Genomic DNA, 16,449 nt, shown 5'->3' on the forward strand with positions numbered 1-16,449 from the left:
AGTGAACGATGAAGTGAAATTGATTCTAAATGGCAAATGAACATCTGACCGAAGTGTCACCCATGTGGCCCTCCAGAATAATTACCAGATAGGGGTAGTGAGCAATATCAAGGCAGAGGAAAGATTGTGGCGTGGGTGCCCAGCAAGGGAATCCAAGATTTCTACTCTTGTCTTTATCTTCACAAAGTCAAAGGGTGGCTCAGCCATTATCCTTTGCTGCTAATTCACTCTCATCATGACCACCATTATATAAGTTCTATAGGCAAAGATGGGCACTGTCTTGGTTTCAAAGCTGAGGAAAGTGAAGCTAAGAGAGGCTGAGTGATTTGCCCTAGGCCACCCAGCTAGTTAGTAATGGCAGTGCTCTGAACTGCGGGTGACTATCTACGTTTCCCAGGCACCCCTGCCCTCCAGGTACCATACAGATAGGCCAAAGGGAAGCATTGACTGAAGATGGGAGGGCAGGAATTGGTGAGAATACAGGATCTTTCTCTTCCTGTACTGTAGGAGGAATCTCCTCTGTGCCTCCAGTTCCTACCAGAAGACCACTTCATCCATGGTCCCAGCTTCCACAAGGCAGGTCTGCCAAGACTCCAGCTTCTGTAGGAGTCTATATCCTAGCCTTTGGGAACATTATCTCCTTCCTCCCTTTGTCTCCCTAACCTAGGGATAGTAGTGTCTTTCTCCTGTTGGAAATTCTGAGGTGACTTGCATACATTTGGGCTTGTCAGCTCTCCCATCATCTGTAGAGCCAATCGCCTATACTGAATTCCCCCATTTAAGATGTTTAAATATGTTTCAATTTCCCTTGTCTTCAAAGTCTGTGCTCTGAACCTTCATGATATTAAAGTTATTTTTAATTCTTCATCTTGTTGTGACATACCATACGGTCACTATCTAGAGTAATACTTTGCTACGCACTGCCATCCTGTGTGCTTTGCTAACTTCAGAAGATTCAGCCCAGGGAAGACTCTTTGAGATGATAATATGGGGTTGCTGTAGCTACCATCTCATTGTGGCCCCTCATTTGCACTTTCTCACAATAGTGTACGCTTCCTTTGCAGGTGTGCATGTGAGGCAGTCTCCAGCATTCCAATTTTTCACTGTTATTTTAGCTTTCTTGTTTCTCTCCAAAAGAATGTAAACAAGGAAACTGGAGCAACAATATTCCCCCAACTATAACCACAGAGGACCTTTCCTTCTGGAAGGATGGCAAACTGTAGGCCTTTAGTCTGGGACCCTCAATGGAAGTATTTTCTTTCGTCATTGAATTAGGCCTCCCTGAAGGTTTAAAAATCAGCTTAGCCCTTCGTCTCATTTGCCTGCTTTGTGCATTTATATGCTTGTGTGTCTCCTGAAGGCCTCCGAGCTTGATTCCTATTTTAGAAGACAGTGTCTTCCCTGCAAGCCCAAGTCCAAGAGGCTTCTCCACGTGGGGAAGTGGACTAGAGGAAACACTGGGTACGGGGGTTGTCTCCTCTTCCATCTAGCTGGGTGTGGACAAACACTTTATATCTTCTTCAGGCAGCAAGTTTTCTTGGAATTTTTCCATCTTCTAGGCATGAACAATGATTTTTGACCCTTTAGCTTCCTGCAAATACGCTTGACTTATAAACACTTTATTTGATATTGTGTTCAATCCATTACACAAAAACAAAATAAGAAAAGAAGAGAAGAAATATGCAAAAGGGATAAGAGTTGGGTGTGATGGACACCTGGCTCAGCGCGAGTCATAGGACTCATGAGCTGACTGATCTGGTGGAGGTGACGCAGTCAGAGACACAACATTTCTCACTGGGAGCCAAACCACAAAGGTTGGGAGCACAGAGCAAATCCAGGAACAGTGCATTGTCTCGTCTGGCCAAAGTCTACGGGAAAGGCACGGGGATGAGTTTGCATTTGATTTGGTAGACAAATGAGGCCCATGCCATGAATTCTGGAAAACTAGATGTAAATTTAAATGATCTATCATGCTGACCATACTGACAACTTCTTCAATAAAGACTGAGGAGAAGGGATGAGAAAGCTGTACCTACAATTGGGCCAATGAGCCTAGTGGTCACTCTTTCAGAAATCTTTGTGTTTCAAAGACCATTTACATAATCTACCAACTCATGATGTCAAGCGATAACTCTGGGAAGCTGACCACTGTGAGACAGGTTGTTGATGCCCAGGGACATTCACTTGGTCTCAACCACTCTGTCCTACTCATATATATCTCAGCAGCAATGTCGTTCTCAGAGCACCTAGACAGTCCAGAGGGAAGAAGCTCTCACTAGAGGCATTTTCTGTGCCCAGGGACAGGGCCAAAATTACAGTTCAAAGACTCTATTGGAGGGTGATGGGTACATCTTTCAGGGGTCTCACATTTGAGAGTCACAGAGCTCTGTATCATGCAAATATGAAAATCATCCTACATCACCATTTCTAGTCCTCATTTATTTACATGCATAATAAATTAATTTGAAGAGATGATGCTTGGGATCTTCTTTGGCTAAGTCAGTAAGGCTGCTTTTCACGGTTCTCCACACCGACCGTGTCCTAGCTTCATACACTCATTCTCCGGTCTTCTAAAAGTGGATCACATTAATCCAGCCAGACTCACTTACTCTCCACCATTGCCAGTGATGATGGACTATGCCTCAGATTTCCACGCATGAGTCTAGCAGATACAGAGATATTGCTTTGCGCCAGGAAAGGGAGAATAAATTGACAAAGTGATGTCCCTTTTTGTGACTTTGTTTCCTGTTGTGGTAAGCAGGTTGCATTAAGGAGCATGTTCATCAATCCTGACCCTTAAACTGTTTCTTCCAGGGAAAGTAAGCATAGAGAGAAACTGAATGTGAAAGAAAACCTAAGCACGTCTTTATTTATTCTCTATCCTTTATCTCAATTCTTTATTTAAAAATGACCTGTCCTTGAGGCCGGAGCAGTGGCACACTGATTAAGTTCGCACATTCCACTTTGGTGGCCTTGGGCTTACTGGTTTGGATCCCCGGTGCAGAGCTATGCATGGCTCATCAAGGCACGCTGTGACAGGCATCCCACATATAAAGTAGAGGAAGATGGGCGCAGATGTTAGCCGATGTTCCTCATCAAAAAGGGGAGGCTTGGTGGCAGATGTTAGCTCTGGTCTAATCTTCCTCAAAACAAAACAAAACAAAAAAACCTGTCCTTGACCCTTCTTTTCCCCTCAAACCATTCCTCATTCACTTCTTTCATTTGTCATCAAATTTATTCTATTCCCTCAACCCACAGCTCCTCAATATATTGCTTCCTAGTATCTGTCTCAAGAAATTCATCTCTTTCCAATTTCAGCAATGACTTTTAAATCTCCAATCCAATAGCCTCCCTGTCAGTAATCTTCCAACTTGACTCTTTTCAACATGTGACTTGTGGGGTCATTTTCAAACTTACAACCAGCTGCTGTGCTTCAGTTCAACACCCTGAAAACTGTGGACCTCTGCTCCATATAGGACTTTAGGATCTGATGCTGTAAAGGCTAAAAGATAAACACTATTTAATGTCTGGGCTCTGTGCCCTTCACTATTCCCAGTCTAATGGAAAAGACACAAACTCTGACATGGTAACACATAATGGCAAAGATACACGCTTTCCATTTTTTCCTTCTATCCTTCTTGTTCGCTTTGATTTGTCCTGGAATTTTATATCCTTCTCCTTTCTCCTAAGCTCCTGAAAGGGGACATCTTCAAGACTTTAGCATTATCATAACAATGATAATAATGATGATGATCATCATCACAACAGCTGACATTTGTTGAGCACATACCACGTGCCAGACACTGAAAGCAATTTAAAACTGTATATATACAAGTTGCGTAGGCACATTATATGCATTCACTTCATTTTCATCATGCATAATTCAATAAGGTTGATACAATTACCTGCACTTCACAGAAGAAGAAACCAAGACTTAAAGAGAGGATAGAAAACATACCTCATGGTCTTTATTATATACTAAATTCTTACTCCTGGTCCTCTTATTGTCACACACACAATGACATAATCCGTTCTAGCTTGGATAGAACCCACATTTGTCTTATATTCTCTCTGTTCCTGATAACTAAGAGCCCTGTGAAAGCACCCCTTCTCCTGCCTCCTGTATGTCATCACTGCCCCTCTCCCCTGATGCCATTACCCTCTAACACAATCCCTAGGAATCCTTTGTGCTTTCTCATTCTTTCTCCTTCCGCTTCCTTCCTCTTCACCCCCCTTTACATTCATGTGGGACACCTATTATTCTATGTATTTATGTTATTGGCTTTTGTATTTTAATTCTTTTGAGTGCTGAGAATTATCAGCTCATGAAAAAATGCAATCCATATAACATATACATATATATGTATAATATATATATGTGTGTGTGTATATGTGTACTTATGTTACCATGACTTAAACTTTATGTTGTGTGGTCAAAATATTGTCTTTAAGGAGAAACATTTCAATGATTTATAGGGTTGTCAGGTAACATACAGAATCTCTAGGTAAATTTGAATTTGAGATAAACCATCAATAACCTGTTAGAATATATATGTCACAAATATTGTATGGGATATATCTGCCAAAACATTAGTGATTGTTTATCAGAAATTCACATTTAACTGGGTTTCCTGTATTTTTACTTGCTAAATCTTCCACCCTAGTGATTTAGCACTAATAAAAAGTGATATATGCTTTCTCTAAGTTGTCGATCTGTGAGAGCAAAAATAAGAAAACCGCATGTAAGGTTATATCACAGGTCCCTTTTTAAAAGAAGTGCTAAGGTTCCTTGGTGTGCCACCACCCCCGAATTGTCCTGTAGTTAGATCTTTTTGTATTTCTTCAGTAGTTTGTCACTATCCTTCTTTGATCAAGTGCTTCACTTGAAATTATTGTCTTTAAAGCAACTACTCCTCCATCTGAGATTCATTAACGGGAAAGTGTTACAATGAAAAATCCTGTAATCCCAAGAGTGCTGGGAGATCTGCAAAATAGCTGACAACATCCATTTTTGTATAGGTCTTCTTGAGTGATTAAAACATATCAAATGGTAATTTCGGAACTTAAAATACAATATCTGAAGTAAAAATTACAGTGGATAGGGTGGGCACCATGGCCGGGTGGTTAAGTCCGTGTGCTCTGCTTCAGCAGCCCAGGGTTTTGCCAGTTCGGATCCTGGGTGCGGAGCTAACGCTGCTCATCAAACCAGGCTGAGGCAGTGTCCCACATGACACAACTAGAAGGACCCACAACTAAAATATACAACTATATACTGGGGAGCTTTGGGGAAAAGAAGGAAAAATAAAAAATAAATAAAATCTTTATAAACGACTTCCCATGGATAGGGTTAACAGCAGTTTGGCTATAGAAGGAGGAGCTTTGAGGATTAGAATACAAATCAATGGCAAATTTCTAGATCAAAGCACAGATAAATAAAACAATAGAAAATAGCATAAAATACACATGAGACCATGGTGAAGAGGTGTCATATGTATGCAATTATTTTCCCAGGAGGAGAAGAGACAGAGGACAGACGGCAGTAGTTCTTGAAGGGATAATAGTTGATGTTCTAAAACCAAAGACAGATATTGATCCATTTACTCAAATAGCGCTGCAAAACACAAACAGGATATAGACAAAGAAAACTATACCTAGACTTATCACAGAAGGACCCTGTTCCATGGGGAGTCTCCTCATTTGGTTGAGAAAGAGTTGGAAAAAATATCACATGCTAATTTTGCTAGAGTTATCCAGGTGAACTCAATAAAAAATAATGAAGTAGCTGCAGTACTTCATAGACTCACTGTTTTTGTTTTTTTTTTTTCCACCTAATACTTCAGCACAATGGGGTAGGAGTGATTTTCTGCTTTGAAGTGATAAGTCAGCAGATTTAAAGAGTCAGAGTAAGATGCTTGTTGACTTGGTTGGGAGGCCGTCTGCCAATGCCCCACATTCTGGGTTATCCTGTTTTTGTTTTTAATATCCAAATTAAACAACTCCACCTCCCACCCCTTATAAATTCTTTCAAATATTCAAATGTTTCTCAGGAAGCCCAGTTGGTGCTTCTGCTCCCAACATTTTGTCCAAACGCTTACTTCCAGCTTTTCCATAACCTTCTCTGGCCAATTCCACCTCACTTCCCGTGGCAACCGCTCTCTTGCTTCAGAGCGCTGCACTAAGCATGACTGGGGCTCGTCCCCATTTCCCAAGATTTCACAATCACAAAGGCAGTGAGTGAAACAAGATTCTGTGAAAATTTGAAAGTCATGATATGGCTACTAGAAAGAAATGTTAAAAAATAAATTGGAAATCAGAATGTACTTGTGAAACAGAATAAAGAAAGTCTCATTTAAAATAAGATTGGAGGATAACAACTAGACTTCCGGTGGTGAACACGATACAGTCTACACAGAAGTCGAAATATAATGATGGACAACTGAAATGTATGTAATGTTGCCAACCAATGTGACCTCAAGAAAAAAAAAAAACGAGGCTAGAGGACCAAAAGGAGGAGCTTGCACACATTATTGCTCAACCTCAATTACAGGAAAGACTGTCAGATACAGACCCCAACAAGAGGAGAAGTGCATTGCACTCCAGCAAGAAATGGTCCACGCCAGCAACTCAGCCATTGAGAACCATCACTAGCCTGAACTCCCGCTTTCCACCAGCGGACTTTTGTTCAAACAACCCCTCTGAACTTCCTTCTTTTTTTCTACAAAGTAACATGTATCTCCTGTGTTTGCTCTTCTTGCTGATGGCTTTTGCTATAGCTTGCTTATCCCACACTGCATTCTTCTGCTGTTCCCAAATAAATCCATTTTGCTGGTGAAATAACTGGCTGTTTTATTTGTTTAGGCCAGCACACTCTTGCGAAAGCTTTCCCACCATTATTAGTTGTTCATCTCTGCAGGCCACGTCTTGTCATATGATAGACGCACGTTCCTTTTGGAACCAAAAACTCCTTCCATTTTTAATCTCTGCAGCTTTAGGCAATGCCACCCCTGATTCCAGGTGGAAAGGAATTGTGCCATCTGCCTAAAACACAGGAATGAGTGACATTGTTACCGTCACTCAGTAACACATTTACTCTGTTTTTAAGCTTCAGTTCATCTATACAATCAAAGACGTGTACTTATAGTCACCAAGAGAGAGACACAACTATCATAAATAAAAATGTCACAAATTATTGAAAACAAATGATTAAATCAAGACAGGGCTGAGGTTAGAGTGAGGCCAGTGGATTGGAGTTGTAAAGTACAGGATCGTATCCTGTCCTTGTTTCAAAGGTTGATGTTTTCTCACCTTTGGGTTTTTCTGCATTAAATTTAATTTAAAAAATACTACATTATATTTTTTATCTTGATTGCAGAATGTTTTGGCAGCCTCGTAAGTTTTGCACGCACAGCAAGAGATGCAATCTCCTCACTCTAGTCCTGGCTTCGTTATCAGCTGTCTCTACCTGGAGAGAGTTGTTTTTATTTGAACAAGATCTGATTTCTCTTTTCAGTTTAATGTCTCTCAGAAAGCCGAGGGATTATTTTGGAGTTGAAGAGCACTTACCAAGAGGTAAATTATAGCTACATCAAGTGAAGAGTTAATGTAAAGAGACAGAGAGCTGCTTATATAAACAGGCTACATCAGCTGAACTAACTAACAAACCCTCCCAAAAAGAGACCACAGGGCAAGGGCAGCATCCCCATCGTTCCCTGGCCACCTACGGTGTCTTTCCTTCGGTGTTCAGTCCCCTCTCCCTGTGTTGCATGCTATACTATCTTCATTTAATCATGCTTTCAACAAGGACTTGTTTCCCCCCAGCCCCTACTTGAATTGTGTGATGTCCACATGGAGAGAAATACTTTATCCCACTCAGCTTGGTCATCCAACTGATGGTAATTTACGAAGTAATGTCTCTGCTCAGTGACCAGCACATGAATGAATAAGACAAAGTCCACTCTCATAGATCTCCTACAGCCCCACAGAGAGTGAGAATTTAACCCCCATGTGCACAAGGCAGGACTGAGGAAGAAGCCCAAACCACAGGAAGTGAGGAAGGGGGGAACATGGAGGAGGAGGGGCTGTTTCCTGTGCGGATCAGCCATGGTTTCCTGAAGGAAGGAGGTGGTGATGCAGTGGGGACTGGATGAATGAGGGCACGTCTGAGGGATGATGGGGCGGGTGAGGGCGGGAAGAACAAGGCACAGCTGACAGGACAGCACAGGCAGTGACTGAGGGAGGCCAGGTGACCATCGCCCTGAACAGCTCAGGAGGGTCCCAAGTGGTGGCCCTGGTGGTCAGTATGGGGAGCTTAAAGGGGATCCTCAAGGAGTTTGGAGATCAGCCTGTGTGATCAAACACCACACAACAACCACAGTGACCAGGAGGCAAGATATTTCATCTTTGTACAAAACCATTTAATCTGCTTTAAATTTCACACGTCTTTGCCAAGCGAGCAGTTTCTGACTCCACATCAGTCACAGCAGTTTCTCCCCTTTCGTATTATTTTCTTTTACAGCATTTTGTCCTGCGCAAGCCACAGGTGCCGATGTCTCTCATCCCTGGAAGGCACCTAACGGGCAAGCATATGCCTTTACTCTTGATGCAACTAACAAGATATTTCATGTTTTCAGTAAAACCTAAAAGGAAAGCGAGAAAGACAAAAGAATGTGAGAAACCAAAGCACTGAGGCAGAAAGTCACACTGCGTCCCCTGAGCAGGTCCTCAGCGCTTCCCTTCCCGAGGCTGCGGCTGTTCTGTCCCACAGGCTGACGTGCTGTTTCCAGACAGAGGCTGGCAGCGCGGAGGTTCCAGCGGGGCCTCGCGTTTCTAGAACCAGAACGCTGTGCTCCGCAGCCCAGAGCCTGGGGTCTGCGGAGGGCTCTGTGCGAGTTCGGCTCCCCCCATGGAGAGAATCCCTCCAGGGTGTGGGAAGTCGGTTCTCACACAGACCAGAGGTTTCAGAACCAAAGACAGCCAGCCACTGTCTGTTTGTATTCTTCTGTTTCCCAAGTCATTTAGTGGATTAAGTGTCTCAGCTGAGATGGGAGAATAAAATGCAGATTAAAAGGTAGGAATTGTTTAATGAGAACTTAATCTCTAAGTAACTTACGATGGAAATTAATGGTTAAAACAACCTTTTCTAACAGTGTTTTTAATATCTGAGAATTATCTCAGATGTGGTCTGGGTCTCACATGTCCTTCTCCCCGCTTCATTGCTTCCTTCCTTCATTTCTGCCTTCTCATCTTCCTTGTATTCCTGCCTTCCTAACTCATTTTCCCTCCTCCTTCGCTCTTTAACTGCTACTGCTCTAATTGTTGGAATATAGGTGTAAACAAAATTAATAAAAAAAGGTAGTTTTCAATATAATCTAATGAACAGTTACCTCAGGTCCCAACCTCACATTTTGTCTCTCTCTCCATCCCTTCATCCCTCTCTCCATCTCTCTTTTCCTCTATACTTCCTTCCTTCATTCCTTTTATACTATTTACATAATGCCGAGGGTAAAATAAAACTTAGGCTTCTAACTGTAAAAACTTCTTTGGCTGGACTGCCTCCCATCTGTGAACTGAGAGTGGGGTTCTGAGGGGCGTGCCCTCGAGGACCTCGGAGCTGCAGAGACAGAGGCACAGGGGGCTCCCCAAGGGCAGATCCCAAACAGCAGGCTGGGCTTCCTTATTCTCTGGGATTCTCCATTAGCCAGAGCCTCCATCCCTTAATTATAAAGATGTAGAACGCGACATTCTGTACTTCCGTCCTCAGACAAAATTAAATGTCTTGCTTTTATGAAAAAAGAAAATTCAACTGACAGAGGCGTCCTCTGTTATGCAGCAGGTCTGGTATGGCAAGCAGCGAGGAGAGGAGATTTACCAGCTGTCTGCCTCCTTCAGATTGGCTGAGAAAATGTTGTGAACTGTGCAGTGAGGTTCTTAAAGTCCTTCCACGATGAAGGACATGGTGCCTGGTTCCCACAAGTGATCCATACCATCTATTTGGTATAATAATATGTGTAAAAGAGAGAAGATGGAGAGGGAGAGAGAGAAGTGGAGGGAGAGAGAAGGAGAGAAAGAAGAAGAGAGAGGAAGAAGCAGAGAAAGAGAAGGAGAGAGAAAGAAGAGAGACTCTCTCCTATTCTTTCCATTTGTTCAGCCCTCTGTTCCCCTGGCCCACCTTACCTAGAACAGGCAACAGGAAGACAAAGAGGAACACAAGAAGAAGATGAAGGATCCTCATGCTGATGGCTGGTGAGCTTAACAGCAAGCTGACACTGGGGAGGAAGCTGAGCCTTGCACCTTGTAAAGGTTCCAGGTTACCGGTAAAATTTGGTATTGGCAGCGCCTTTGGTAATTACAGTAAGTAAGCTGGATGTCTTACCTGGTGTGTCGTGGGAATGGCCTTGAGAGCACAAAGTACACCCAGTCACCCTCATGCAAATTAGGACATGGAAAATCCTAGATAAGCCTCTCCTGCTTTGGGGACCAGAATTTCTTCCGGTCTTGCTCACTTCAGGTGGGGCACGGTGGGGTGATGGGCCAGGCCTTCGTCCATGTGAGAACAAACTTCCTGGAACTCATTTGCCTGTTCTGTGGAATTTGCAGTCTACTAACTTTGCTTTTCCTGAGTCTGAGGTCAGTCTCAGGCCAAACTAGGAACTAGTTTATATAATTCTATCACCCCTGGACATATTCAGCTCCCAAGGATGAAGCAGGGCTTGCTCACACCCAGCCTCCCTACAGGTAGACCCAGCAGTGCAAACAGTGGTCCCTGGGAATGGACAGAGTCCTCTGACCAGAACTCACTGGGGGAGGACTTTTGGAGCGATAATAAATTGCATTCATCTTGGTTCCTTCCTCTTTAGCTCTAAATGATGGTTGAGAGAGACAAGCACCTATTTATATACATATTATAATTATCTATAGATAACATATTTGCTTATTGACCAACTTTATAGGAGAAAACCTATAATCCAGAGTCAGTTTGATGAGTGCTATAATACAACACTGGAGAAAGAAGGAGAATTAGTCATGGTCCACTTTACCTCTTCAGTTAAAATGTCGTGTTTTCATGAACCATGGTTTGCAACAGGGCAGAGATGTTCCTAAAAGGCTACTTTTGGTGCTCTTGTGTAGCAACACTGGCAATGACTCTCCACAGGAAGCAGTTTCTGATGGGGCGTGCAGACGAGGGTTGGGCCAGGGGCTGTGGAAGTTCTAACAGAGTTCCCATCCAAGGCTCCAGGTGTGGTCACCAGTAGGTTACGTCCCTTGCCGTGACTTTGTTTCCCTGTGTGGTAAGCAGGTTGCATTGAGGATTTTGTTCATCAATCCTGACCCTAAAACTGTTTCTTCCAGGGGGAGTAAGCATAGGGAAAAACTGAATGTGAAAGAAAACCTAAACTGTCATCCCTCAGTATCCTAGGGGATTGGTTCCAGAACCTTCCACGGTTACCCAAATCCATGGGTGCTTGAGTCCCTTAGTCGGCCCTCCATATCCAAGGTTCTGCATCCACAGATACATGGGGCCAACTGTATAGGTTCCTCCTAAATTAAACTCTTTTAAATATATATATATATACTTATATATATATATTTGCTATATTTCATTCATCTTTTAAAGGAAGAGGAAAACATCATGGCACTTCACCCTAATGATCTTTGCAATGCATCTCTTAAGAATAAAGAAAAAGGCCCACATAAATCACAAGACCATTTCCATAGATTATAAAATGATCATGATTTCTTAGTATCATTTAGTATCTTGTCAATATTCACCTTCCCCCAATTGTTCCAAGAGCGTGCTTTATAGCTGTTGATTTTACTCCTAGTTCATTTTCAGTCAAGATTCACACACTGTTAGGTTGTTATGTCTCTTTTTGTTTTTGAGTAAGCATGCTTAAAGAAATGCCACACTTTGGCAAAGCGCTCTGACTAACTTAAAGTTAGTGGTTTCTGTTCTTTTTTATGTTTGGTATCAATCTCAACTCTTACTGGTTAAAATTATTGTTATAGAAGTAATACATTGTCGTTTAAAACTTCACCCATAGAATAAGAGTGAATTTTCCTGCAATCATTTTCCAACTCCAGAGAATCAACAATAGCATTCAATATTGCTATAATTGACGTGAAAAGTTCTGTTAGTTTCATGTGTACAACAGGGTGATTCGATATTTGTATATGTTGTGAAATGATCACCACAGTGTGTAGTTAACAGCCGTCACCACACAGTTGCAAGTTTTTTTGTGTGATGAGAATTTCTTTTTTCAACATGCATTGCAATCTTCTTCTTTTCGTATTTGAGCCGCCACCACACCATGGCCACTGAGAGACAAGTGACGTCGGTCTGCACCTAGGAGCTGCTCCCAGGCCGCCGAAGCAGAGCGTGCTGGAGTTAACCGCTAGGCAACTGGGGCTGGCTCTGTGATGAGAGCTTTTAAGACTTACTTTAGTTACTTTAAAATATATATATAAACTTACAATTAGTAACTTTCAAATAGGCAATTCAGGGCCAGCCCCAGTGGCCTTGTTGTTAAGTGTAGTGCCCTCCACTTCAGCGCCCTGGTTCAGTTCCCTGCCATGGAACTAAACTGCTCTGTTTAGCAATTGTCCTGGTGGTCCATATACTAAAAAATAGAGGAAGATTGAATCTTCCGCAGCAAAACAAAACAAAACAAATATACATTTCAGTATTATTAACTACACTCACCATGCTACATTATATGTACCTTGTGTACCCATGATTTATTTATTTTACAGCTAGAAGTTCGTAGCTTTTGACTCCCTTAAGCCATTTCTCCCATCCCCTACCTTCTAGCAACCACCAATCTGGTCTCTGTATCTATGAGTTCAGTTTCTGATTTTTGTTTTTGTTTCATATTCCACGTAGAAGTGAGAAAATACAATATTTGTTGTTGTCTGTATGACTTTCACTTAGAATAATGCCCTCAGGGTCCATCCATGTTGTCACAAATGGCAAGATTTCCTTCTTTTTTATGGCTGCATAGTATTCCATTGTGTATATGTATCAGGTCTTCTTTATCCATTCATCCATTGATAAACAATTAGATTGTTTCCATATCTTGGCTGCTTTGAATAATGCTGCAAGGAACATTATCTTTTTGAGGTAGAGTTTTCATTTTCTTTGGATAATAGCATTTTTTTCTCTATACTTTTTGCCCTGCCCAGTTCCAAGTGCATTTGTGAAGGTCCTGTTAGATGAGATGGCAAAATTTGCCAGAAATCTGAAAATCACTGTGAAATGTATTACCCTTGGGTCACTGGGGACAACTGCCAGAAGGAGTAGCTGGCATCAGCATGGTTGTCTAAGGACATTGGGCTGAGTGTTCCCATGAACAATTTGTGTGATTGCAGCTCCTTCTTTTCCATCAGCATGGTCTAAGCTTGAATCCTTTGTGGCTATGTTCATCCTGGATACAAATCCTAGCAGCAGCTTTATCAGTCGAAAATGGGGTTATTATCTTGCTTCATCAAGGAGACCACCAGTGAAAGCATGACATGCCTCCCCAAAAGCCAGAGATGGAGTTATTATGGGATTCAGGGAAGGGTGGAATTTATGTAAAATCTAAATGAATTAGTAGTTTTCACAGGCTCAAAGCAAAACAAAGCTGTGTATAAAATGGTTACCATCAAGCCTGGGCTCAGAGGTAGACTCCTGGTCCCGTCTTCAAAGGGAGATCAATGCTGTGTCCCTAAACCCCTTTTACCTGTAACTGAGTAGGAAACTGAGGCAGGGTCTCTGTGGCAAAGTGCCTCAGTTCTTAGAAAAGAGCATGGTGTCTCATTGCTAGAGATATGCTTTTTAACAGTGAAATCTTTACATCCATAACTTTACAAAATGAGGTTTCTCAGCATGGGATGCTCAATGGTGATGAACAAAAGCAGTTTTGACTGGTTCCCATCTCTTATGGCCAGCACCACTTGACCACTATGACCAGCTTCACGGGTTGTGACAGTCACACAGGGACCTGCTCCCAGAAGGGCCCTGTGCTTGGTTTAATGCTCTGCTGCCACCACTGACATTCTCACTAGTTTTTCGTTGAACTCATGTTTCTTGAGTGAAGGTCAGTGGGACAATGGAGCCTGCACCTGGGCAGGGCAGATATGCTCAGGCTATGTGGGCTCGGCCCACAGATGCCAAGGGCTGTGTGTGTGGGAACAGTTGGCACTGCTGCCCAGAGCAGCTCACGCATTGCCAGGCTGAGCGGGTGGAGTGGGACCCAGATTGGCAGTGACATTGTTAGCTGCAGCAGCAATGGCAATATCACAGAGGGAAAGGGTGGTTTCTGCCTGAAGGTAACACAGACACCTCTGTGCCCATCCATCCTCAGAGCCATTCCTGGCACATCTGCACAGACAGTAACTCCCGGTCTGGTGCACCTGGACAGAAGTCGTGGGCACTCAGGTGGCCAACAGTCTTCGGTAAATTATTGAAAAATAAGAATGTGCACGTGGACATTGCAAGAAAGCATACCAGGGAGTTTTAAACATCTTCCAAGAGTTTAGAATTCTATAAGGAATTATCAGGCTTAGAAATAGAAATGAAAACTATGAAGGTAGTCACATTCAACAGAGAAGAGCACTATTTTCATATGAAGCTTCAGATGAATCAATGAACTATGAGGAAGACAAGTTTTGAATTAATTCCCCCCTGTTATTGAAGACACAGCAGTAGAATGCATACACAGGAGTTCTTAATTAAATACAAATCAGGGCCTGCCCCATGGAGCAGAATTGCAGCTTTGCGGCCCAGCGTTTGCCAGTTAGAACCCCAGGTGCAGACCTACACACTGGTTGTCAAGCCATGCTGTGGTAGGCGTCCCACATATAAAGCAGAGGAAGATGGGCACAGATGTTAGCTCAGGGCCAGTTTTCCTCAGCAAAAAAGAAGATTGTCAGCAGACCTTAACTCAGGGCTAGTCTTCCTCAGAAAAAAATAAATACAAATCGTGAAACCATTTTCAATTTCTTGTGTGCCTACACAAGTTACTGGAAATGTCAGAAGAAATATCAAAATCCCATTCTATAAAATTACATTTAAAATTAAATTCAAACTTACCCAAAACTGATTCTTATAAAGAATTAATTCTTTTTATAAAAATTATCTCACAAGAATCATCAGGTCTATAGACTTCAATGAAAAGTTTAAAAATAAAAAGAGAATCACCAGCTCTGGAAGTAACAAAAGATATATTCCAAAATAATTTATCCCAATGTTGTCATAGTTTACAAAACACTCGACTGCTATAACAGTTACATGAGCAGAGTCTTCTCAAAATAAAAAATGAAGTTGTTTAAAGTATACATTTTGATAATCTAAAATGAATTTCCAGAAAATTTGGCTAGAAAAATTTTATGATCCCTCAAGATATCCCATTTGTGAAGTATTATTCTTTATCCTATTAAAATCATGACATTGAAAATATTTTGTGTGATTTGTAAGCATATGTTATCCCTGTATATCTAATATCCGTATTACATTTTATATATAATAAAATACTTTTAAAGAAAAAAGTTTTATATGTAAGTGCTTCAGTAGCTGGCACTACTTATGCCCACATTTGTCCAAGTTATCTAATTTAATTCTCATAAACAAACTGGCCAAGCAGGCGTTATCCAATTTTACAGAAGATGATCCTGGGGCCTAGACAGGCTACAGGTCATGTGCAAAACCACAAGCCACCAAGGGGCAGAGATGTAACTTGAGACAAAATCAGTCTTTTTTCAAAGCCCGTGTTCCCTCTACCCCACACATTCACCAGGTTGTTCAGAGAACGTCCCCAGACCTTCTCCTACAGCCCCAAGGCCAGACTACCGCTCTGTCAAAGGGCAGCCTCTGTGGATGCTACTGTCATCCTCTCAGTCTTGGGAGATAATTGGAGCATTAAAGGAGATTGACCTTTTCACTTTGTCCTTTGCTGTGCAGAAATGTCCCCATCCGAGGGAGTCCCACTTGCTTATCTTCGATTTTGTTGATTGTGCTGTTGGCATCAAATCCAAAAACATCATTGTCAAGACCAAAGTCAAAGAGCTTTTCTCCTGTGTTTTCTTCTGGGAGTTTTATGGTTTCTGTTCTTATGTATAAGTCTTCAGTCCTTCTTGAGTTGGTTTTTGTGTGTGGTCTGAGATAATTCCGATTTCATTCTTCAGAATGTGGAGATCCAGTTTTCTCAACACCATTTGTTGAAGAGGCCATTTTTTCCCATAGCGTATTCTTGGTACCCTTGGTGCACATCAGTTGATTGTACATTCTTGGGTTTACTTTTTGGCTCTCTCCCTTTAGGAAATAGTGTTCAGAATCTTAGCAGCGCGTCCATTCCATCGTGTAGATCCAAATTTTTGTTGGTATCATTTTCCTTCTGCCTGGAGAAATTCTTATTTATTTGTGTTTATAGTTAAGATTTTCTGGAGAAGAATTTTCTTAGCTTTTTAAAAAGT

General features: G+C 42.0%; 1 long non-coding RNA gene across 1 annotated transcript in view; it reads left to right on the forward strand.

The window, feature by feature from the left end:
* The first annotated feature begins 8,693 nt into the window (after positions 1-8,693).
* LOC138920986 (uncharacterized) overlaps positions 8,694-16,449 on the forward strand; it is a 34,570-nt gene continuing 26,814 nt past the window's right edge. Inside the window, exon 1 of the long non-coding RNA XR_011433106.1 lies at positions 8,694-9,067. This is a non-coding gene — a long non-coding RNA (uncharacterized lncRNA). The remainder of the gene's footprint in view (positions 9,068-16,449) is intronic.

This window comes from Equus caballus, chromosome 27, assembly GCF_041296265.1.
Source record: "Equus caballus isolate H_3958 breed thoroughbred chromosome 27, TB-T2T, whole genome shotgun sequence".
Lineage (NCBI taxonomy): Eukaryota > Metazoa > Chordata > Mammalia > Perissodactyla > Equidae > Equus > Equus caballus.